At 43.1% G+C, this 26054-nt stretch overlaps 2 protein-coding genes and 1 pseudogene across 6 annotated transcripts in view; 2 read left to right on the top strand and 1 right to left on the bottom strand.

Annotated features, from left to right (window-relative positions):
• The window catches only part of TMEM266 (transmembrane protein 266), a 118987-nt gene extending 96436 nt beyond the window's left edge, over window positions 1-22551 (bottom strand). For 2 of the 3 annotated variants that reach the window (XM_034993536.1, XM_034993534.1), the window contains exon 1: window positions 22471-22551. The gene's annotated coding sequence lies outside the window, so the exon portion shown is untranslated. The remainder of the gene's footprint in view (window positions 1-22470) is intronic. The other variant, XM_034993535.1, reaches the window with a different exon arrangement.
• On the top strand, window positions 9890-10637 carry LOC118003587 (annotated as a pseudogene).
• A 112-nt stretch (window positions 22552-22663) lies between the features above and the next one.
• NRG4 (neuregulin 4) overlaps window positions 22664-26054 on the top strand; it is a 175250-nt gene continuing 171859 nt past the window's right edge. For 2 of the 3 annotated variants that reach the window (XR_004677229.1, XR_004677228.1), the window contains exons 1-2: window positions 22664-22842; window positions 25520-25581. The gene's annotated coding sequence lies outside the window, so the exon portion shown is untranslated. The remainder of the gene's footprint in view (window positions 22843-25519; window positions 25582-26054) is intronic. The other variant, XM_034993539.1, reaches the window with a different exon arrangement.

A 26054-nucleotide genomic window follows, 5' to 3' on the forward strand; every position in this document is an offset into this window, starting at 1 on the left:
ATCCATATTGTTGGATGGAAACATTCAAGTATGTGGGTTTCTTTTTTCTTTTTTTAAATACTCCATCAAATTGCTCAAAATCATGCCATATTTCAATGTGTTTCATATTTGGTCCAGACTTCTTCCACAGGTTTTTCTTTATCTTTCTGAAGTTTCTCATTGCCTTTTTTCTTATGGAAAGTAGAAATATATGTTTTCTTTGTGATAAGGTCGCCCAGATCCCTAATTTTCCTGTTAAACAGTCAATTTGGGACACATCACTCTATGGACCTATTGCATGACTGTCGTCCTGCCTTGGCTACATTTTTTTCTCTCACATCCCATGTCTTCTTCTTTGTTGGATCCCTTTTATCTTTGCTGGAGTACATCCTCAAGTAATTTTCCTCAGTAAAACTGTGTGGAAAGGAAACTTTCTGAGTCTTTACTTGTCTGAATGTGACATTATTTTACATTATACTTTCTCTAAATTTTCTCCTCCTACTTCAACACAGTGTCTTCCATTTCTGGCCTCCAATAGAGCAGTTTCGTCGTTAGCCAGTAATCAACTAATTACCAAAAGCAGTGGACACCTTTTAACCCTACACCTTTCTGTAGAATTTGACATTGTTGATGACCCTCTGATTCTTAAAATTCTCTGTTCTCTTGCTTTTGGGGACACTATGTATTCTTTGTTTTTTTCCTCTTTCTCTTTTTATTTCGTTTGAGGTTTTTCCTCCTCTTCATAACCCTTCAAAACTGGTATTTTTTTGATGTCCCATCTCTGCCCACTGATGGTCTTTCTCTGCATGGGCTTTCTGAAATAGCTCATCTAACACTAGGGCTTCAGCCACCATCTGTGTGTTGAAACAGAGCTCTAACCAAATGTTGCATAAGAATTTCAAAATTAGTATTTCCAAATCTTAATTCATTATCTTACCTCCGTCCAAAGGCTGTTTCTGCTCTTGTGGTTTTAATTTTGGTTCATGGAGTCACCATCCACCCAAATCTCCTTATTTAAGAACTGTGGAGTCATCTTCAACCTTTCCCTCTTCCTCATCTCCCAACCAGGTGCCAAGTCTTCCCAAGTCTATAGCAGCAATGTCTCTGGGATTTCATCATCATCTCTGTTCTCACTGCTACCTGAATTCAAATCCTCACTATTCCTCACTTGGATTACTGAAACAGCCTCCTAACTGGACTCTCTGCCCACACCCTCTCCCCCATCTCTTTACCCTTCATTCAGCTAGTTATCTTCCAAAAAATTTTTTCTTTTGTTATCATGCCTTTCCCTATTTAAGACCCTATCTGTCTCTCTACTGTATATAGAACGCTTAAAATCCTTAGGGTCACACACACCACTTTGCAATTTATCTCTCTACATTTATTTACATTTTCAACCCCCTCTCACCCTTCAACCCCATTATTTTCTACACTTCAGCCACAGAAATTTCTGAGGATCCCATCCCTCTAGTGCACTGTTCCCTTCATAGCTTTCCTACTGTTTTGTTCCTAAGTTCTTCAAGCCCAGTTGTTCCCTCTGCATTCCCAGAGGACCCTGCTAATAACTTCTGAACTTAAAATATTGTTGCTATCTGTTTCCATCTTCCTTTCTAGCTATGCTGTCCAGTTCTGGGACACCAGGCCTATGCTTTACTCACTGGTATCGTCAGCACCCAGCACAGGTCTAACCACTAGAAGATGCTGCAATTCAATGTTGAGGGAAGAAAATAAGACAGACCCTTGGGGAATGATCATGTTTAGGAGTAGGAAGAGGAGCCATGATGAGGGTCATGTGAGGGTAACAACCCTGCAGAGCAATAAAGGACTAGGGGAGAGAATTCCAAGCACGAGGAAATGGTCAGCAATGTCGAATGCTGCAGGGAGGATGAAGATGAGGCAGGGGAACAGGTCACCAGATCTGGAGATGTGGTGGCCTCTGGCTGCCTTCAGGAAAAACATTCCAGTAGCATGAGAAAGGAGTAGAGATTTGAAGGGCTTAGGAGAGAGGGAGTGGTGAGGGAGCAGTTCTTTCCTGACCTAACTATTACAGCATTTGACATCCACCCTTCTTTAAATCATTTTCCCCTTTTTGGGCTTCCATGATGCAACTTTTTTCTTTTTTTAAGATTTTATTTATTTATTTGACAGAGAGAGACACAGCGAGAGAGGGAACACAAGCAAAGGGAGTGGGAGAGGGAGAAGCAGGCTTCCCGCTGAGCAGGGAGCCCGATGCGGGGCTCGATCCCAGGACCCTGGGATCACGACCTGAGCCGAAGGCAGACGCTTAACGAATGAGCCACCCAGGCGCCCCTATGATGCAACATTTTAACATCACCTCAGATCCCTTCAAGGGCTCCTTGTTCACTATCACCCTCTAAATGTCAAGGATTCAAGGGTTCTGTTTTTAGCTCTTTTCTCTGCTTACTGGATAAACTCTCCTATTCATGACAATTTCAATGATGCCTACCTCTAGGCAAACCCATATCCTTATCTCCAACCTAAGTCTCCCCAGGCTTCAGGCCCATATTCATTTATTTATTTAGTTGAGAGAGAAGGGGAAAGAGAGAGAGTGTGTGTGCAAGTGGAGGGCAGGGACAGAAGGAGAGAGACAGAACCCCAAGCAGACTTGGCCTGAGTGTGGAGCCTGATGCAGGGCTCCATCCCATGACCGTGAGATCGTGACCTAAGCCGAAACCAAGAGTCGGACACTCAACCAACTAAGCCACCCAGGTGCCCCCAGATCCATATTTAGTTCTGCCCATTGGACCTGTAGATGCCCCAGAGGTACAACAACCTCACATTTCTGAAACTCAGCTCATCTCCTGTAACCAAAACTCTCCCCCAACACCTGCTTCTCAGTTTCCACTGATTATAGCTCTACTACCAAAGAGTCTAATACCCACTACCACTGCTTAAATCCTGGCCCTAAAATTTCTCAGCTGCATTAATACAATCTCCCCAAGTCAAGTCTCAATACCTTCTTCCAGCATTCTCCACCCTGCTTCCAAAGACGTCTTTTTTCCCTAACATGTAAAAAAAAATTGACACACAATTTACACACAATAAAACATACATTAAAAGTGTACAGCTTGGGCGCCTGGGTGGCTCAGTCATTAAGCGTCTGCCTTCGGCTCAGGTCATGATCCCAGCGTCCTGGGATCAAGTCCCACATCGGGCTCCCTGTTCGGCAGGAAGCCTGCTTCTCCCTCTCCCACTCCCCCTGCTTGTGTTCCTGCTCTCGCTGTGTCTCTCTCTGTCAAATAAATAAATAAAATCTTTAAAAAAAAGTGTACAGCTTGATGGATTTGAACAGAACTATCATCCCAATTGAGATACAGAATATTTCCATTGTCCCAGAAAGTTCCCTGATGACTCTTTGCAGTGGAACCCCTGACACCCAGAGGCAAATACTGTCCTAATTTCTCGTACCAGAGATTGGTTCTGCCTGTTCTTAAACTCTATGTAAATGGAATCACATGGCATAGATTATTTTGTGTCTGGATTCTTTAGTTCAACATAATGTCTGTGAGATTCATCTAGGTTGTTGCATTTACGAGTAGTTTGCTCTTTTATATTGCTGAGTAGTGTCCAGTTGCATGGATATACCACAATTTATTTTTCCGTTCACCTGTTGATGAAAAATTGAGTTGTTTCCAGTTTGGGCTCTTATGAAAAAGTTGCCATGAGCATTTTTGTAGAAGTCATTTTTGAATACATATTTTTAATTTTAGGTAAATATCTAGGAGTAGAATTGCCAGTTTGTAGGGTAGGTGTATGCTGAACTTTGTAAGAAGCTGCCAAACAGCTTTCCAACGTGGTTATACCATTTTATAATTCCACCAGTCATGTCTGAGAGTTCCAGTTATCAAAAGAAGTTTTTTTTAAAAATGCAAATCTGTCATACTATTTTCCTACTTTAAACTCACCTCTGGCTTTTCCCACACAGGTTCAAATTCCACACGACGTAGGCAAGGCCCTCCATTTTCTGTCCTATTGTCCGGCCTCACCTCTTGCTATGTCTCCACATGCTCACTTCTCTCCAGTCTACCAAACTCAGTTCCCTCAACTCATGATGTTCTTTCACAGTTTTGCATAAGCCCTCCCCTCTGCCAGAAGGCCATTTTCTTCCTCATTTGCATATCTAATGCCTACTCATTTTTTCAGAAGTGTTTGCTGATTACTTCACACCTGCACCCACACCCCTGTGAGCTAATTGCTGCTATTCCCTGCTCCCCTGACGCACAGGGTTTAACTCCATTATAATACTCCACTTGAAGTACTAGAATACATTATTTCCTTCTCTCTACCTGACTAGTTCCTGAAAGACACTCTCCCGTTCCTTCTACGACTGAATGATGGCCTACCTCCAGACAGACACTATGCTAGGAGCTGTGCATAGAATGAGGAGTAAAAACAGTCATGGTCCAGGCTCCCACAGAGCTTAGGGTAGAGTGGAAAAGACAGTCAAGTAATTACACTCATAAATGCAAAATTAGAAACTGAGTTAAGTGTTCTAAACAAAAGGAATGATGAGTCTATAAGAATGTAAAAGATGAATCTGTCCTAAATGGGGCAGAGGAGGGGGCATGAAAGGAAGGTTTCCCTGAGGAAATAATGTTTGAACTAGGATCAAAAGGAAGCACAGGAATTAAGTAGGTGAAGTGTGTTCCCTCCTTGTGGTGGGAAAGAACTTGGGACTGTTCAAAAAAACCTGAAACTAAGCAGGTAAGGACAGAACAGAGACTGATGGCCCCACATGAGGGCAGAGAGCTGGGAAAGGCCAGAGCACAAGTTGCTGACGACTTGGTCCCTATCTTGCTTGAGACCAGGGGGCAGAAGAACTAGTAGTAGTATCCTTGGCCGACAGCCCTGATGGCTGCCCATTGTCTGTCATTGTACCCAGCACATGGTCGTGCATAATAGACATTTATGAATAAATTTTAGAAGTGTTCAAGAAGTTGACAGCTAAAGGAAACAGACTATGTGTATCCTGAGTGGGCTGCAGCATTGAAGGAAGAGTGTTTTTAAGAAAAGGCACAATGTAAAATGTGTTGAGGGACTACAGCTAACAGAGATCAAGAGATGAAGTACGTAAACCGAGTTGGGAAGGGACGCAATCAAGAATACAAAGATTATTAATGTTTTGAAAAAGAAGAACAATTCTTCGAGGTGAGAGAAAGGGCAGGAAAATGGGGAAAACTCTAGAGAAAACACACTGTTGGGAGAGACATTATTAGTCACGTGGCACTGGGGACATGTTCCTGAATCCATGTGATGCTGTCAGCCCCTTTTTCTCAGCTGTGCCATGGATCTTGCTCATGACCACAGTCAGCAGATTTATGGAGTGGTGACCGTACAACTGATTAGGTGCTAGAAGTGTTCACCTACATTCCCCATCCCACTAAATTTTCATAATAATTCTGCAAAGTATAGAGTTTTAGGCTCAATTCACAGATATTTACAGAACTTATGTTCAGAGAGGTTAAGAAGCGCACCTGGGTCTATACTGTCAGTGAGTGGCTGACCTAGAATTGGAATCCAACTCCATCTAACTCCACCATAAGAAGCCACAGCACCTTGGGAGCCTGGTAACTCTATTCCCTTTCCACTGGTTTCAGATGTTTTGCTCCAATATGGCTGGAACATCATCTTTAGTGAGCCTAGGCACAGTGCAAGGTGGTAGAGGCAGTTTAATTTGCATAATGTGACTCCCAAGGTCTCAAATGAATGAATGAGGAATAAAAAGGAAATTTGGGAACCTAGAATGTAATATTCCAACACAAAACACATTATCCTCTTACTGAAAAGGATCAGAAAGAAACCAATACTGGAGCGCATCACAGGCTAACCCAACTAAAGATGGGACAATGACTTGTCCATAGTCAATGGTATGGCTGAAGAATACTATGGAGGCATGTCTTCCCGTGACCTTTTGAGCTCAGTACACAAATGCTATCATAACTTGAGTGGTAAGTAGAGTGATTATGGATGGGGCAGCCCTAAAAGAAAAACCTATCCCACGGAAAGCTACAAAGCTGTGAAGGTCCTGGGCCAGGAGACAGGTGGCCACACCAGCAGAGAACAGTAGGTGATGTGGGAACCAGCCCCATCTGTAGAGAACAGTACTGCTGGAGTGATTGCAATTAGAGCAAGGCAGGAGAGCCCAGTTTGGAATGGTGCTCTTAGGGATCTTAACAGGAGACATGATTGTGTATCACTGCTGCCACCAGATAGGGTGGCCTCTTGGTTATTACCAAGTTTCTTTACGATTATCTTACAGTCTGCACTTACAAATTGGGACCTACTTAGTCTGTTGCTGCAGTTGACTCATATTTATTTAGCATAACCTAAGACTCAGTCAAGCCTTGGCATCTTTTCCAGCTTTAGGAGCTATAGTGGGTTGAAGAGTGTCTGCTCCCCACCCCCAAATTTATGTCTACTCAGGACACGGCTTTATTTAGAAGTAGTTTGTAATAAGATGAGATCATACTAGATTAGGGTAAACCCTTAGTCCAATGACAGGTGTCCTGATAAGAGACAAAAGAGAAGTCACAGAGGAGAAGGCTATGTGAAGATAAAGGCAGAGACAGCCACAAGCCAAGGAACTGCTGGGGCCACCAGAAGAGGCAAGGAGAGATTCTCCCCTGGAATCTTCGGGGGGAGTGTGGCTCTGCCAACACCTAGATCTTAGGCTTGTGGCCCCCGGAACTGTGAGAAAATAAATTTCTGTTCTTTTAAGCCACCAGCTTTGTGGTACTTTGTTACAGCAGCCCTAGGAAACTAACACAGGAGCTGAGGTTGTTCTTCCTAAACATGTTGAAGGGCTCTCCAGCCCCTAGCAGCCCCTTAGGGTACCTCCATATATATATAAGTGCCAAGAAAAAATGTCTCCTAGATTTTGAATTGAGGGAGAAGTGTGATGTCTCCTGAGGTAGCATGGAGGGCTCAATGATAACAGCAGATAGAATCTGGAAGACCCAAAGGCTACATATCAAAAGGCCTTATTGTGTATGGCTTTAGCTTGGCAAATTTACTAAGTGTCAGGATGTGGCCTCTAGTTTTGTCAGTCTCAGGGTTGAGTTAGCCTAAGCGTGATTACTAAATCATGCTAATCAAACTCACAAGAAATAAAAATTAGGCTGCAAATGTATTCATCTACACGTGTGTGAGAAAAAGAGAAAGTTTCTCTTGCAGTATCCAAAATACTCAGGTTCACGACCAGGGCCAAGTCAGCACACCTGGAAGCTCATCAGTGACTGTAAGCTGCTTGGAATCAAAGCAAGGAGGCAGAGTACCACCCAGCAAGCAAAGAGGAGGGAATGCCATCCAGGCGATGAAGAAGCCTAGTGACCCTCCCTCTACCACACGTATTTGTCTCCGGCACCACAAAATTCAGGCCTGAAAGTCTGCGGCATTCACTACAAGTTTCTAGGTCTCTGGCTTCTGTTTATGTTTTGGGGCCAACTGCCCCACTTCTACCCACATAGCTTTCTTCTAAATAAGGTGTTAAATAATTAAGTCTAAACTTGCTACATTATACTTATGTTCTGAACTGGCCTCCCTAAGTCTACAAACCAGGTCACCTTAACTAATGTAATGGGTTCTTCCAAATTCACATTTACAATTTGCTTATTCCCCTAATAACGAATACCACCTGTATGAATTTCCTCTGGCTGCTATAATAAATTGCCACAAACTTGGTGGCTTAAAAGAACAGAAATTCATTCTCACTGTTCTGGAAGCCAAAGGTCCAAAATCAGTATGTCAGTAGAGCTGTGCTTCTCTCTGGAGGAGAATCCATTCCTTGCTTCTTCCACCTTCTGGTCACTCCAGGTGTTCCTTGGCTTGAATCCACAATATTCTCATCTGTCTTTGTGGTCACACTGTCATGTCCTCCTCTGCTCTGTGTCTAATCTCTCTCTGCCTTTCTGAGGACACTTGTGATAGTATTTTTCCAACCACCAGTAGATAATCCAGAATGATCTCCTCATTTCAAAATCCTTTACTTAACCACATCTGTAAAGGCCCTTTTTCCAAATAAGGCAACACTCACAGGTTCCAAGGACTTGAGGTGGATACCTTTTGGCATTGTAGGGCCTGCCACACTGCCATATGTGGATTTTGAAGACTGGGACCTGTCTTGATTTATCTTCAGTATCTCATACACGAATGGACTGAACAGGTAAAGTAAAGCAATCTTATCTCCAAATTCTAAGGCACCTCACTACCACTAAATACTACCAACATCCCTCTAAAAGGTAACCCAGAACCTTGATACCAAAGGCTTCTCAAGCACAGGTCAACATGATAGGGTTTCATGTGTACATGATTCAATGTGAATTATTTCTGACAGTGAATCCATCCCTTCAGGCCAATCTGTCCGTATAAATATAATCACAATCAGCATCATCTCTGACTATGGTATCAAACATCTTATGTGATTATCTTTTGCCCTACCTGTTCAAATCCTTTCTACCCTTTCAGGCCCAGCTAATGACCCACCTTCCTGGGAACCCCCCATGATACTTTCTTACCCTCACATCTCATGATCCTGTCTTCCTTTGTGAGCTCTTCCTGCCCCACCCAGAGGAATCATTTCTGCCTGGGACTTGGTAAACTCTTCCTGAGTGGGATTTTCTTTTTCAAATAACATTCAATGATGGATGTGAGGGAGATCTGGCTGTGACATCTGTCACCCCATTGATCGCCAGGGTTGATGCGGCTGATCTGGCTGGATAGGCGGTTGTCCCCTTCCTCCCTCACCGCTCCATGTGCATCCCTCCCAAAGCTGCATGCTCGGTCGAAGAGGACGACCTTCCCCGATAGAGGAGGACTGTTTTTCGGTCAAGGGTATACGAGTAGCTGCCCTCCCCTGCTACAACCTCCAAACAAGCTCTCAAATAACACTCAATGAATACAATATAGTATATTGTTGGAATTTTGTTAAATAATTGTTGGTTGATGAATGTAAGGGGAATTCTTTTTTTTTTTTTTTAAGATTTTATTTATTTATTTGACACAGAGAGAGGAAACACAAGCAGGGGGAGTGGGAGTGGGAGAAGCAGGCTTCCTGCTGAGCAGGGAGCCCAATGCGGGGCTCGATCCCAGGACCCTGGGATCATGACCTGAGCCGAAGGCAGACGCTTAACGACTGAGCCATCCAGGCACCCCAAGGGGAATTCTTAATTGTTAGAGTGCAGATTAGAGTCCATAACAAACTAACACTGTTCTGTATGCTAAGCCAGGAAAAAAAAAACCACAACAAAAAACCACAAAAAAACCCACTGGTTTTCTTGGAGGGCCCAAGAGAAGAGAGGATATCTGTTTTGGGTCAACTGACTTAGAAAATTAGGTGACTGTCGGGTGGCTCAGTCGGTTAAGCGTCTGCCTTCGGCTCAGGTCATGATCCCGGGGTCCTGGGATCAAGTCCCGCATCAGGCTCCCGGCTCCACGGGGAGCCTGCTTCTCCCTCTGCCTCTGTCTGTCTCTCTCTCTCTCTCATGAATAAATAAATAAAATCTTAAAAAAAAAAAAAAGAAAATTAGGTGACTGTCTCCTGGAGGATGAGATATTTAACATTCAACTAGAAGGGAACGTTCTCTCACCTAACTGATAACTGGTAAGACACAGTCAGGAAATGAGAGAAGTGATTTTCTTTTTTTTTTTTTTAAGATTTTATTTATTTATTTGACAGAGAGAGACACAGCGAGAGAGGGAACACAAGCAGGGGGAGTGGGAGAGGGAGAAGCAGGCCTCCCGTGGAGCAGGGAGCCCGATGTGGGGCTCGATCCCAGGACCCCGGGATCATGACCCGAGCTGAAGGCAGACGCTTAACGACTGAGCCACCCAGGGGCCCCGAGAGAAGTGAATTTCTGGCAAGAAGACTGGTGGGAACCACCATCTTTCAGTAATGCACCAAAATGACCAACACAAAGAGAGGAGAGGTACCCGCTATACGTTCTCTAGGCCTTTTAGAAAACATGGAGTTGTTCCTTTGGCCACATACACGCAAATCCACAAGAAAGGTGATATCATGGACATCAAGGAAATGGGCAGTGTTCAAAAAGGAACGCACCATAAACATTACCATGGCAAAACTGGAAGAGTCTACAATGTTACCCAGCATGCGGTTGGCATTGTTATAAACAAACAAGTTAAGGGCAAGATTCTTGCCAAGAGAATTAATTTATGTATTGAGCATATTAAGTGCTCTAAGAACCAACACAGTTTCCTGAAGTGTGTGAAGGAAAATGATCAGAAAAAGAAGGAAGCCAAACAGAAAGGTGCTTGGGTGCAACTGAAGTTCCAGCTTGCTCCAATCAGAGAAATACACTTTGTGAGAACCAACTGAAAGGAGCCTAAGCACCTGGAACCCATTCTCTATGAATTCATGGCATGGTAAGTGTAAAAACAAATAAATAAATAAATAACCTCAAGACTGTAAAAAAAGAAAAAAAGAAGGAAGACCCTGACTGGAGTCACATTTCAACTACAAGCCATGATCTTCATATTGCTAAATATAAACTTCAACCACCTTAGACACAGACACAACTGATCACTCATTCCTCCTTCTTGAAACACTCTCTCCACTTTCAGGAGACCATACCATCTGGTTTTTCTCTCTCCTCACCGGATGTTTTTTCTCAGTTTTCTTTGCTAGGTCCTTGTCCTCCTCCTCTTGACCTCTAAATGTCCACATGCCCCAGGGCTCTTTATTCAGACCTTTTATCTTACCCATCTATCCTCCCTGCCAGGGCCTAGATGAACTCACTCAATCTCATGGTTAAAATGTCATCCACAAAGGCTGTCTTCAAAATTTTCATCTCCAGCCCCATCCTTTCCCCTGAAATCCAGATTTGCATATCCAACTGCTTACCTGACATCTTCAGTTAGACATCTAATAGACTGTAAAAATGAACACTGAAACACAACTCTTTATTTCCCCCCACCTAAAAATCTCCTCCTCCTCCATCTCTACCTCAAAAAATGGCAACTTCCTCCTTCCAGTTGCTCAGGCCCAAAACATTGATGTCCACCTTGGCTCCTCTCTTTCTCTCCTATCCCACACCCAATCCATCGGCAAATCCTACCGGCTCTAGCTTCAAAATATATCTGGAATCCAACCACTTGCCCCCCTTCCACTGAGAGGGAAGTCACTGTCCTCTCTCACCTGGGTTACCGAAATAGCCTCCTCACTACTCTCCTGTTTCCTATCCTACCCCTGCTGTCTACATCCATACAGCAACCAAGTACACCTTCCAAAACAAATTAAATCATGTCGTTCCTCTGCCCTCAACTATCCAAAGGTGTCTCAACAAACTTTAAATAAAATCTAAATTCTCACCATGGAATACAAGGCCCTATGAACTCCCTTCCCAGTTTTATTTCCTATCCCCTTTTCACAGCACTCCCCTTACACAGGCCTCCTTGCTGTCCTCAGCAAGTTATTAAACTGCCTGTATAATACCTTAAAATATAAAATATAATATGGTATAAAGAGGAAATTGTGACATCAATAACATAAATTGTGTGGGTGGAGATGTAACAGAGTAGAATTTTTGTGTTTAATGGGTACAAAGTTTTAGTTTTGTGAGATGACAAGAGTTCCGGAGATGGGTGGTATTGATGATAGCATAACAATGTGAATGTATTTGAGGTCACTTAACTCTGCACATAAAGATGGTTAAAATGGTATATTTTGTTATGTGTATGTAACCATAATTAAAATTTTAAAAAATCATGGATATGTCTCAAAGGATAGGCACAAAAGGTAAATAACTACAGTAGCATTATAGATGATTTTTTCCTTTATTGCTAAAAGTGTTTCCAATTTATGTATTACTTATGTGTGTTTTTTATGTATTACTTCTATAATAGAAATACATCAAAAGCTGTATGTAAAACTTACACCTAGGGGCACCTGGGTGGCCCAGTCATTAAGCGTCTGCCTTCAGCTCAGGTCATGATCTCAGGGTCCTGGGATCAAGCCCCATGTAGGGCTCCCTGCTCAGCGGGGAGCCTGCTTCTCCCTCTCCCCCTCCCCCCCGCTTATGTTCCCTCTCTTGCTGTCTCTCTCTCTGTCTCTCTGTTAAATAAATAAATAAAATCTTTAAAAAAAATAAAACTTACAGCTAAAACTTACATAACTTACACAAACACAGGAATAGACTCATATAGAGAACAAACTGGTGGTTGCCAGAAGGGTGCGGGGTGGGGGGTTAGGCAAAACAGATGAAGGGGGAAGAAAACCATTATACCTCGTATAGTATTTAACTACATAAATATCTGAAAATTAACCATATGTGTCACCAGCTATGAACCCCAAACTCCCCACTAAGTGTCATCAATTTTAATGGACTCATTTCCAAAGGAACTGGACAGGAGGTCTTTAAATATAGGAGTGTTCAGATTTTCAAACGCAGACTGTGGATGCTACCTGACACACGCAAATCATGCTACAGATGAACAAGCTGTTGCAAAAACTCCGAACATCTCTACACTGTGTCATTTGATAATGTGGTGTCTTTTGACACAGACCAAGCTACAGAGCTGCCTACAGTGTATAATTAAGGGTTTCAGATGTACTCCTGCCAAATGCCATTCATCTATGCTTGACTTTTCCAACAACTATAACCAAAGTATAATCTGTGAAGCAAGAACACTGTGTGAATTACTTTGTCCTGCTGTTTTAAGGCATTGCACAGTTCAGAGTAATTATTCTGGGATCCCTAAACCACAAAGTCTAACCCCATTATCTGACAGGAAAGGATGCCAGGACTCAGAAGAGTGAAGTGACTTGTCCAGGGTTACACTTCTAGTAGATGGAACAGCATATGGGCTAAACTCTAGAAATTCTTATGCCTTAATCTGATGCTTCTTTTCAAAATTTAGAATTTTACCCTTGGAAAAGGAGAATAACAAGTAACAGTCTCAGTGTGGTTACAACTAGAAATGACTTTATTTATAACTTTTGTCTGTAGACCGCAGAGCTTTCTGGTTACACTTTCAAGAACTACCTCATTTCAGCAATTAAGGCTAAGTTTCAGGTGTTTAAATAAAAAAGAGAACAATTTTCAAAGGCAGATAGATTCCTGATAATTGGGCAAAATCTGAGTTGAGTGTGATACTTACATCTGTAAAATATTCTGTTTAGAAACTTAAATTGTCTTTTTTGTACCATCTAATCAATCCTCACAACAATCCTGAGATAAACAGGGCAGGTATAAGGACCCCGATACTTAGAGAAGAGGTGAGCCACAGGTTCTAGAGATAATGAACAGGAGCCTATATGACCTGAGGTGGTACAGAAATGGGGAATGTACAACAGACTAGTCAGGAAAACTAGGTTCTAAGTTCTAGTTCTGCCACTAACTAGCAACTTGACTTTGGGCAAATCATTTGCCTCTCTGGGTCCAGTTTCCTCGTCTGTACAATGAGGATGCAGAATGTGTTAGCTAAGGCTGTGAAAACAAATACATATACTGAGTGGCTTAAACAAGAGAACTTTTTTTTCTCACAGTTCTGGAGGCTAGAAATCCAAGGTTAGGGTCAGATTCTGGCCAGAACCCTCTTCCTGGCTTGCAGATGGCCACCTTCTTTCTCTTTCATTCTCTTCTTCTTCCTCTTTTTTAAAAATTTATTATTTTTCTTTAGTAATCTCTACACCCAACATGGAGCTCGAACTCACGACCCTGAGATCAAGAGTTGTATGCTCTTCTGATTGAGCCAGCCAGGCACCCCTCTCTTCCTCTTCTTAGAAGGCCATAGTACTATTAGATTAGGATCCCCTCCTTATGACCTCATTTAACCTTAAGTACCTTCTGAAGACCCTATCTCTAGTGATGTTGGGGGTTAGGGATTCAACATATGCATTTTGCGGAGGGGCAACACAATTCAGTCCATCATGGTCTCTGGAGTTCCTTAGCACAAATCTGGAACACAGAAGATGTTCACAGTTGTCTGTGGAATGAGTAATTCTACCTTGCCTCCCAGATTCAAGCAACTGTACAAGGCCTATTTCTAGACTATTGGCCAGTGATCATCTTGAAGGTCTGTATGCTTTCCCTTTTCAAAGGCAATTATGAGCCAAAGCAGGTCTCTCACAAGGTTGGAGCCTTAATTCTTTTTTTTTTTCAGAAAGTAGTATGTTTAACTGTTACTTTCAGCCTTTGAGGATCACATGCAATCTGTGCTACTGCATTTAGACAGAACGTAATGGTGAATGTCAATTGGAGGTGGGCTTTAAATCAGAAGTCTACAGCTAGATTTTCTAACAACCACGAAGATTTATGAGCAAGTGGGGCCCTTCACCAAAGCACAAAGTACCTCGGCATTCCTACTTCATCCCTGAAGCACCTGAGCATGCTGTCTCAGAGCAGCTTTGGGGTCAGAAGCAGCCTCTGGTAGGGAGAGCCAGCTTACCTCAGGTCAAATATAATTCCCTCCAATGGTAATTGGAGTCATTATTTTATGATTTAATATACTTATTGTCAAAAGTAGAAAAGTATTTTGGGCACTTAAATAAAATTCCAACAAAAATATCCCAAGGATGATTGGAGTACTGCATTGGCATTGTTGTTTTCAGACCCAAGACCTTGAGGAGTATGACGGTCTGAATTTCTGTAACTACTTTATTGGTTTACTTCTCCTTACTCATGATACAATCCGTAACTGCTTATACAGAGGGTCCCCTAACTGTAATGGTTCAATCTATGATCTTTTGATTTCATGATGGTGCAAAAGCAGTATGCATTCAGTAGAAACCATACTTCAAATTTTGAATTTGGATCTTTTCCCAGGCCAGTGATATGCGAGTGGCAGCTCCCAGTCAGCCACAAGACTGCCAGGGTAAACAACCAACACGTGTACAGCCATTCAGTACCCATACAACAATTACTCTGTTCACCTAGAGTATTCAATAAATTACATGAGATATTCAACACTTTATTATAAAATAGGCTTTGCATTAGATGATCTTATCCAACTGTAGGCTAATATAAGTGTTTTAAGCATGTTTAAGGTGAGCTATGGTAAGCTATGATATCCGGTGGTAGGCTAGATGTATTAAATGCATTTTCCACTTAACAACATTTTCAACTTACAATGGGGTTATGTACCAAAGATCTGTAGATGCTAAATTTTCTCTATGTTAGTAATTTCCAACCCAAGTTTATCTTTCATGTCTATTATAATTTTCATCTTCATTTGATCCAAACTATCCAAATTCTGATATTCTGTGAATTGGGAACATACTGAGTTTTCTGGATTGATCCTAAAGAGCAGTGGTTCTCAAATGGGGATGATTTTGTGTACCCTAGAGGACATTCAGCAATATTTGGAGCATTTTTGATGATCACAGCTGGGGTGGAGGGTGGTAGTACAACTGGCACTCATTTTGCTTGGACAGGATGGCATCAGGACAGAAAAAAGTCCCAAACACTGTATAAAATCCTAACAGCTTCACAGGTTGGGAGAATTTCAAACTCCTTTTAAAAAGAATTAAGTTACTCCCTGTGCTCCCATTATTTTAGTGATTTCTATATATCCCTCCTCATTCCAAAGGTTCTGAGGTGGTTAACTCTCCCTGTAGTGTTGACTCAAGTTTCCCAAATAAAGCTTACATAGGCTTTAGGACTGATCAATACAAGTTTCAGTTTAGGAGGAAAAATGATTCTGGGAAGGACCAAGAAAAGCTATCATGTTTTGGCAGCTAGAAGACAGGAGTTAAATTCCTAGTATGTATATAGCGCTAAATGCTGAGAAGGATATTTTTAAAAAGTATAAATCACAGCTGGTGTCCTTAAGTAATTTATAATTTGCCTGAGAGAGATAGGCTGAGTGCCCAAGGGAGGATGGCTTCCATTACACACAGCCAATGCTCAGGGCCTCGAGGCAGGCAGGCACAGCCTTCAGCATTCTCCCTCCTCTGGCCAGCTAAAGAAGGGCAGGACAGGAAGGGGTGAAGATGATCCTCAAGTGGGGAGTGCATAAAGGCTTGGAAGTGGGCACACACTAGGAAAGGTTGGGGGCAGTAAGTAAGCTAGTTATAAGCGAAAGTTACAGTTTTATCCTGCAGATACAAGGGAGCCTCGGGAGGTATCCAAACAGGAAGTTATAATGATCAAAGATGACATTTACTAAGTGCTTACTCTTTACTAGGCACATTCATTTAATTTCTTCTTGACAGCCCTATGGCCTAGCTACTCTTCTTCCCATTTTACAGATGAAGAAACTGAGGCTTGGGGGGGTTAAATAACTCACTCAAGTCACACAGTTAGCAAGTACTAGAGCCAGGATTCAAACCCATTGAGCCCACACTCTTAACCACTTCTCCAGACTGCCTCCCAATAGGATAGGAACGATGAGAGCAGAGGAAAAGACCAGACACATTTGGGAGTGTGCTGCCAACAGAGCATTTCAAGGAGTAGAAGAAGTCGATAGGGTCAGATGTTGCTGAGCCATCAGGAATGAAATGTGAGAAACAGCCACTGGATCTGTGATTAGGCAATCATGGGTGACCTTTAAGAGTTCCATTTCAGTAGAGGGGTAGGGACAGGCGTTCCTTGTAGGACATCATGGGAGGAGTGACAACAGAGAGAGCCCCAGGAAAGAAACTGACAATGAAAGGACAGGGAGAGATGGGAGAGAAATTCCCAACCTTTTCTTTTGAGACTATGCCCCCAAACAGTGGAACACTTTCTTTGAGGGACTACGATGTATTTCACCCTGTTCTTTTGTTTTGAAGGGCAAGACTAACAAATTGCAGTAGGCATGGTTAAAGGAGAATTAGCAAGTGTCACAGAAATTGTTTATTAAAAACACTGCATCAAATTGAGGTACAATTCAAAGATTTAACTGTTTGAAGGGACATTGTTATGGAGAAAGGTTACTGGACCTCTTGACCTTATATACCGCACTGGCTGGGCCCTAGGGGATGGCAGTTTGGTAACTAAGGTAGGAGACGACCATGAGGGCATCACAGATGAAAGAACTCATTTCAGATCTGTTTTAAGCCAAGAGAGAGCAGCCAAAAGCAACGTGTGTTACGGTTTTAGATGGAAATCCAGAGAACAGCTGCCTGATTGCAGCCAGGACTTCCAAAAACCTGGGCTGTAAAGGGCAGAATACTTACTAAAATTCTTTGTTTTAATGAGCTGTAGGAACCTGAGTTATCAACCCCTGTTCTAGCTACTTAGTACTTTTTATGACAAATTAAAAGCAGTTTTAGGGAGGCTACATTTTTTTCGAAGGGGAATTCTCTACTGGCGGGTAATTCAGACTGCCTAGGGCAGCAATTAAAGCCACCGAGGAGGAGAGAGGAGGAGAGAGGAGGAGAGAGGAGGAGAGAGGAGGAGAGAGGAGGAGGAGGAGGGCTCTCTGTGGCTGAGGAGCAGTTTCACTGACTTTATCCCATAACCATGAACTTCCTCCAGCATCCCAGTGTACTCAATTCTAAAGTGTTCTAAGTCTGAATTATTCCCCCCAATACCCATCATTTTGCTCCGGCCCAAGAACTACTGCAAACAAAAGATGTATGAAAGGTAACCATGAGTCTGGGACTGCTTGGGCCAAAAGAATCTCAGGCTGTGATGCTGTTGGTACGTGCTTCCTGCCAAAACTCAGACACGCGAGCTAAGTGCTTTGGCAATGAACTCTCACACTCTGGCTTAAACAGGAAAGATACCAACAGGTATTTAATCTTTAAAAAGTGCAACAGTTTGATGCTGGTAGTGCAGTGATTAGCCTACCTGTGTGAATGTCCATCGATTCTTTTTCCTTTCTAGCAACTTAGGCCACTAGGAAAGTTGGTGGAATCTGGTGTCTTCTTCTTTGGAAGTCTTCAAAAAACATTATGTACACCAAATAGAGGGAAACCTGAACTGGTCTCCTCTTCATCCCTGGCCATCTCCCCATGTACCTTTTGCTGCCTTGTCACACATCCCAGCTCTCAGGTGACTTTTTTTTCATCTTCCTTTGTCTATCTGGGAGGTTTCTCTCTCCCTGACACCCAGTTAAGACAAGATCCCTCCTGATTCTTCTCTACTTCCTTTGCTATTCCTCCAAACACACACATAGAGTCTCTGCATTTTAGAGTTTCACTGCTCACTATGGGGAAGTTTAAGGGCTAACAAAAACAAGGAGGGTAGGAGGCTAGAGAGATTCAAGGATATCACAGTGACTTGTCAGTTCTTTTGTACAACATCAGGGTTCGGGGAGTGAACAAAATAGACAAAATCCCTGTGCTCTGGAGCATTCATTCCCTGGGGGAGATGGACAATAAACAAAACAACCAATTCGTAAGGTAAATAAACTAAGTAGTAAAATAAACTAGCAGAGGGACTATGAATGAAAACAAAGCAGGGAGGAGGGCTAAGAATGCTTTTGGGAGAGTGCTTAGTTTTAAAGAAGTAGTCAGACTTTGAGCAAAGCCAAAAGGAGGTGAGGGAGCAAACAAAGCAGATATCTGTGGGAAGGGCATTTTAGGAGAGAGAACCACTAGTGAGTGTTAAGGCTCTGAGGCGGGGGAACAGCAAGGAGGTCAGTGTGGATGGGCGGAGGCAAAGCGCTCTTCGTTCTGCAATCAAAACGAAAAAGCCCTGAATCTGAGCCACACTGATCTGGGCTTGCATCTCAGCTTGGCTCCTTAAATCTCCTGGACCTTGGACTCTGTCTCTCTTCATCTATACACAGTTAACCACGAAGGATAATTGCAAAGGGTTAAAAGAGATACAGAATGTAAAAATACCTATCATAGGACATGGATCATGCCCAGTTCCTACCCACCACACATTAGTCCCTTGCCTCTTCCCCTGGTTACAGGGCTCCTCTCACCTAGCTCCCATTGTGGCTGAATAACACATATCTAGAAGTAGGCCATTCACGGGCCTCTAAGAATGCAAGATCCATTACCCCGTGGAATAAAAAAAGGCCCTGCAAACCATAGGCATCTACGTATAGTATTGTTGACAAACAGTAACATTTCAGTATCCACATTAAAAAATTTAGAATTCATACCAAACTATTTACTGACTATTGCTGAGGGTAAGATTACTAAAGATTCTAGTCACTGACCTTCTACCTTCTATATTTATGTAATGCTTAAGCATTTTACAATGAGTACATACTATATTTACAAGTAGAAATCACAATATAGGCTAGAGTTGATGCTGGAGAAGTGACTCCCTGACCCTCTCCTAGATCAGTATCGAGTAGCCACTATTCCACCTCACTTACCCAAGCAAGGCCTGCCTTGTGGGACCTAACTTTAGGACCCCTTACACCTTCTATGTGGGGAAACTGGGTGCAAATAAGGCCAAAGGGAGCTACAGATGAAGGGTTCACAGATGAAGGTCCTATGGGAGTGTGCCTGGCCAGCAACTGTGAACTCTGGTCCAGTTTGGAAAGGGGATGGATTAACTCATGGATTGTGAACCATTTTCTTAATAAAATTAAAACTCTTGCAATGGCTGCCACTACGGAGAGAAAAAGAGACCAATGAAAATAAAGTATCTTAAAGTAAGCTGACTGTGAACTTCTTTTATGATTCAAGATTGTTGACACTGAAAAAAAAATCTCATTTTAAAGAATACTAAGTTAAGAATACTATAACAAAAAACGCATTTCACAACTAAGTAGCTTACAAGGTCAGTCAAAGAGAGATAAATAAGCCAGTTCTGATCCTGGAGTCCTGGGATAGAGTCCTGCATCGGGCTCCCTGCTCAGCAGGGAGTCTGCTTCTCCCTCTGACCCTCCCCCCTCTCATGCTCTCTCTATCTCATTCTCTCTCTCAAATAAATAAATAAAATCTTTAAAAAAATTAAAAAAAATAAAATCCTGCTTGAATGGAATAGAGTAGACTTCTTACTTCTTGGATGCTTTTTAATTATGAGATTTCTGACTGAAGAAAATAGTGATGCTCTACATAGGAAAACCCATTTCCTCTCCAGAAATCAAGCAACCTCTCTTTGCTTTCTGCTGCTTCCCCAGTAACATCAGGACTCATCTCGAGTTTATCTGATCAGACTGGAAATCCTCAGAGCGGAAAGACTCCATTTCAGCATTTCCATAAGCACTGGGGAATATGCTCTTCTAAAACCCAGTGTTTTCCATGAGGCAAAGTGGCTATGCAAATTGCTTTACTGTCAACACAACAAAGCATAATGAAAAAGTAAGATCATGGTGTTCTAAAACCAGTTGTCTTACCCAAGGAAGAAAATAGAGCTTACAGAATTTATGAGTATCTTATATTTCCTAATATTAGCCATCAATTTATTATTAAAAGCTCTAATTTCCATGGGATATAATTTTCAAATAATCCCTTATATTTACTTATACCTTTCTCACTACTATCTTAAATATGTGACCTGAATATAAAAGTTTGTAGCCTCACTGAGGGGATTTTCCATTGATGCAACTACAGTAATTTCTAAGTCTATGAGAACTACTGGAATGTGTAGCAAAATCCAATATTTGCATTATAATAATGCACTTGCAAAAAAAGATTAAGTATACATCCATAGCTGAATGCACAGATTCTAAGATTTTCAAGTGAATAATTGCTACCATAGAGAGACTGGATTATGGTCGACTGGTCTGAATTCCTTCACCCCATTAAGGCACTTACATACAAGTGTGATAGACAATGTTGTTCTTATGACTGGCACTGAGACCAGAAGCCGGCGTGCAGGGTGGCAAGAAGACTGGAGTGGGATGCGATAATGAAAAACACGAGTGATTCATTCTATCTGATGCACATACATTTTATAGATTTAAATCTGAAGGGAAACAACTTTTTTGAACTTAACTGCTTGTTTGAGAGAGTTAAATGGAAGCATGTCTAGGACACCATTTTTTATAGGCTCAGTGCCACCTCAAAAAATTCCACACAGACCCATTCTGAGATAACCGTTTCTCTTACTGGAAATCCACAAAGACTGATGTGGAATCTATGAAATGGAAAATCAGATCCAAGCATGTATGCTCATGCATAAGCTTGATCTTAATTAAAATATAGATGCAGTGGCAGCACCGGCGTTAAAGGTTCCTCCCAATGCCACCCCACCCCCAGCAATCAGATGCACTTGAGTTTGCATCTTTATTTCGATTCTCCATTCTCAACTGTGTGACCTTGGGCAAGTTAGCTAACCCTTCTTAGTCTTACCTTCTTCATCTTCAACATGGAGATAATAGGTTTGTTGTGAAGATTAAATAAGATCATGCACAAACACCCTTTAGCTCCATACCTGGCACATATAAGCATTTAAGAACGTGTCCTCATGATTAGATGTGGCACACAGACTATGGTTTACAAGCAATTAGTTCTGCCACCATATCCTAATGTCTTGGGATACCCATTTTCATTTTATGCTTCTAGCTTGTACTATTCTTTTTACCACAGTATGGGGGGGGAGGGGCAGAGAAAAGTAATCAGTTATATATACCCCACTTTTTGGACTGCAGCTTGAAGCAAGGTGAAAAGCTAGGAAATCGGTAACCTAGACACTGAAAAGAAATTCAGTCTTTAGGATATGATGTTATAAATGTATGGAATATATACAAATCATGTAATTTATAACATATGGAGCATCAAATCATAGATTGAAATTTAAAAGAACAAATGACAAGCAATGTTAAAGAAGATAGGAAGAACCAGTATGGGTCTATCGCTAAGTATTAGTGACTGAAACAGGAATTGGTGGGCTAGATTATGGAAGATTTCATGGGGTTTGACTTCCAACAGGTGGCAAGCTTTAGTCATCTTCAGATGCAAAACCTTAATGAGTTTGAGTATGCAAGTCTCGAGGATTCTGTTCAAGGCCTCCTCTCGGCAATCACGGGAAACAATTTTCTGGGTTTAAGTCTCCTTGGCAAGTTAGCAAACAGGTAACTGTGTGCACCTGTCCCTTGAAGGGGATTCTGGCCTGACGGTGAAAGCCCACCATCCTTTCCTGACAGCCCATCCTGCCGCTGTAGCGCCTGCAGACAAATGGGGGAAGCCCACTAGGAAGTGGTCACGACCAAACAAGCCACAAATGCCCAGGGTGTGGGATTTCCACCTCAATACCACGCCTGAAAACCGAAAATAGGCGCCACTCAACCCATACTGCAATGGGATTCCCCCCAGCAGCAATCCACCTCCCCCCACACCCCAGCTTGTATGTTTTATTAATAAATGCAAGATGGCACACGGAGGCAAAGAATGGGAGGTAAAACATCTGCAGCTGGACCCGAACCAGAGCAGTTTGCAAAAATAAATAAGAAGCATGTGACAAGAAGCAGATCCCCAGGCTGGAGCTGAAGCTGAAGCCCTGGATTGCCCCACTCACCCATCTTGCTCCCCCGGCGAGCGGGGATGAAGGTCAGTGGTAAGATCCCAGCCCTCTCGGACACACACCCTGCAAACCTTGACCGGTCCCCACCCCCGCCCTGGCCACAGGACCCGGGCATCGAGGCAGGGAAGCCCTGGCCACGGCCGGCTTCGAGGACACATACCTGCTGCTGCCTGGGCTCGGGATTCGCTCGGCTCTGCAGCGGCGCCGGCCGCAGCTCGCGCTCCCGGGGCTCCCCTGTCCGCCCCCCACCCCCCCCCGCCCCCTCGCGGCTCCGCCGCTCCCTCGGCTCCTCCGCCCACCGCGCTCGGGGGCGCGCGCGCGGCCTCGCTCCGGCGCCTCGCCGGGCCCACGCCTGCGCCCTCGCCTTCCGCCGTTCGCGCGCGCACGCGCGCCCCGGAGGCTACGGAGCGGTGGCGCGGCTGTCTAGGAAACCGCGGCCTCCGGGGGTCCGACTGGCGGCGAGAGCCGGGCAGGGGGCGGAGGCTGGGCCGCCAGCAGGGCTCGAACGCAGCGTGCCGGCGCCGTGGCGTGGGTGAGGGGGTCGCACGGCCGAGTTGGGGGGTCCGCATGTGCGCGTGTGGAGAGGAGGGGGTCGCGAAGGGAAGGTCTGAGGTGGAGGCGGGCTGGGCGCGCCGGGGAAGCAACAAGTGCGGAGGCTGACCGGGCCCCGGCCGGGGGGCTTCGTACAATCGAGCAAAGAAGCCTGCTCAGGCTTTGGTGCAGCGCTTTGCAGTTTCCAGAGCTGTTGCCAGTTTTTCGTTAAATCCGCACATGGCACCCTGTGAGGGAGCGAACGGCAGGCGTTGCCCTCTACGTTTTGAGGCCATCCAGGAGGGAAAGACTCAGAGACCACTGACCCTCCATGGGCTGTCTTGGGAGAAAAATGCCTATCAGGACCTTCATTTGATAGTCTCAGCCCAGGACCCTTGTAGGACAGTGTGTCTCAACCTTTTTTTCCCCCTTTCCATTATCGCCCTCTTAAATCTTTTTAGACATTTTGCTCACGAATCACTGCCCTCCCCCCATGAAATTCAAATATCACTGATAAACTATAGCAGTTTAGCTGTTTAGGTGTAGCTTGCTTTTTTACATATATAAGATTTCGCCCCTTGGAGATGATATCGACCTCGTTGAGAGTGTGTTGTAGGACTATGTTTCTGAGTTAGCAGGTGGGGTAAGTGGAGTAGGTGAGGATTCTGGATGCACCCACAAATATTCTCTGTAGAAGAGTCCTCACATGTATATATGTACAACTCTAATGTCTCCAAGTACTGCCCTGAGTAGTGGAACACGGTCACTAAGGCAGCTTCTGAACTCAAAGCTTTTATTTTTAGTTTCCATCAGTTTATGCTAAAAATATAGCCATGGGGTTCTGACATTTTTGTTAAAATACTTGAAAAGTTTGGAAACCCTCCTTTCTAGAACACATACTCCAGTGTAGCCTTTGGCTCTGCAGACAACCTTGATTTCCAGTTCTCCTACCTCTTCTGAAGGCATTTTGTTTTTCTTTAGGCCCATTTGGCCTCCCAGGAATGTTTCTGTCATTCTTGCCTCCTTCTGCCCTTCTGCTTTGCTAGCTAAAAGATGGAAATTGTGAAATTGAAAGACTTCAAAACCTAGGTCATGAAATTGCCCCTGAGCCTGGATCATGCTTTTCTCAGACCAAGGAATATCTATCTAGGTAGGGAGTATCTAATTTGGCAAGCTGGGAATAGGTCAAGTTTCTTCAGGTCATCCCTCAGATTTCAGTGCTGCTTATACTAATCGTGGAATTTCAGAGGGAAAAAAGCCCTTGGTAGTGGTATTTGTAGAGGCTACCTGGGTTGCCAGAGGATTTTTCTTTTACATTTCCAGAAGGAAGAAATGTGGACTGGAGGGGAGAAAGTGGGGATGGGTCAAGAAAATTTGGGAGTATGGATAACATGGAGGTGAGTAGACTATAGTTTGCTGACAAGTGGTGGCAGCATTTTGATTATACTTGAAAAAAAAAATAAGCCTTCGCATGGTTGGCTCACATTGTTATCCACTGCATTTTTCCCTCACTTAGAGAACTCTAAAGATTTGATAACACCGTTGAAAAGCACCCAGTTACAATGCTAGTTAAAAGAGTAGGACAAGTGTTTTGAAACTTACAGACGAAATGGAAGATCACTTTGGTTTACCTGGAGTCTTTGTAGTCCAATACAATTTTTGGTTCCAGGTGCAATGCTACTTCAAGGGAAATTTTTGTTTACAATGGCTGCTGTAAAGACAGCCAGCGAGGGAAAAAAACTATGTAGAAATTATGTGCTAACATCTTTTACCTGTATCTTCTAAGTGTGCTACCCCAACCTCCTTTTTTGGTAGTCTGAGTTCATGGAAAATGTAGGTGCAACCATTTTATATGGTGAAGTAAAAACAACAACAACAACAAAACCCACTCCGGACACGTATAATTTGTCAGCTCTATGCTGCCCCCTGGTGGTATCCTACTTCACAGCGCATACTCAAAATCTTCCCTCTCTTAGGTAAATTTTGGTATTGAAAACAGAGGTAGATAGAGTGGCATTCGGCTTTCTCCAAACAGGTCCTGTTCTTGTGTTCAAATACCCCTAACACCCAGAGGACTAGCCCTTGAGGCTGACCAGTTTAGAGGAACTGTGAAGAGCTCTGGCAGGCCTCTTTAGCTTGTTCTTAGACTTGCCTGTAAGAATCACTTGGGAACTCTTGTTTAAAATCAGATTCTGGGGGGCGCCTGGGTGGCTCAGTCGTTAAGCATCTGCCTTTGGTTCAGGTCATGATCCCAGGGTCCTGGTATCGAGCCCCACATCGGGCTCCCTGCTCTGCGGGAAGCCTGCTTCTCCCTCTCCCACCCCCCCGCTTGTGTTCCTTCTCTTGCTGTCTCTCTGTCAAATAAATAAATAAATAAAATCTTAAAAAATTAAAGAATAAAATAAAATCAGATTCTGCGGCCTTATCTCAAACATATTAAAATCTAATCTACAGGAGAGTGGCATGTGATTTTTATTTTCAACTGCCCCAGGGGATTCTTATCAATAGGAGAGGTTGGGGAATACTAGAGCTATAAACAGAACAGGTGCTGCTTCAGAAGACCAGGTGACTAACCAGAGGGAATTTTGTGGGTGAGGGAGTTCCACAGTACTAGTAAAATAGGAGCTATAAAGCAGGAGTAGAAGAAATTAACTGGGAAATTAACACTCTCTTGCCAGATACACCTGCTTCTAATGTGGCTGTAATTGGCATGATATCCCATACCAAAATGTCTTTGGAGGTAAGTCAGATTATTTTTTTATTTTTAGTGAGCTCTACACCCAATATGGGATTTGAACTCCTGACCCCAAGATCAAGAGTCGTATGCTGTACCAACTGAGGCAGCCAGGCACCCCAGATTTTCTTTAAGTTAAAAAGACTGTCTTTTCAAGAGTAGCAGAATCACATAATCAGAAAATTTGTGCGTGTATATAGCTACAGTATTATGAGAGGGCAGATTAGAGATTATGTTGATCTTGTGAATGTCTGAAAAAAATTGATATCAGAGTTAAAATTTGTTCTCTTGAGGTAGTTGCTTGTAAAAATAGAACATGAATGTGACACCACATGATTTGTGAAATTTAATACCAGGAGATCTTAAATTGTTAATGTTTATGTATCTGTTAATATTTTAAAACCTTTTCTAAATGTTGATTTTTAACACCACCTCATTTACTTAGAACACACAGGGAGAAGGCCAATCTGAGTTAGTGA

This window comes from Mirounga leonina, unplaced genomic scaffold (genome assembly GCF_011800145.1).
Source record: "Mirounga leonina isolate KUSES-001 unplaced genomic scaffold, KU_Mleo_1.0 Mir_91, whole genome shotgun sequence".
NCBI classification, from domain to species: domain Eukaryota; kingdom Metazoa; phylum Chordata; class Mammalia; order Carnivora; family Phocidae; genus Mirounga; species Mirounga leonina.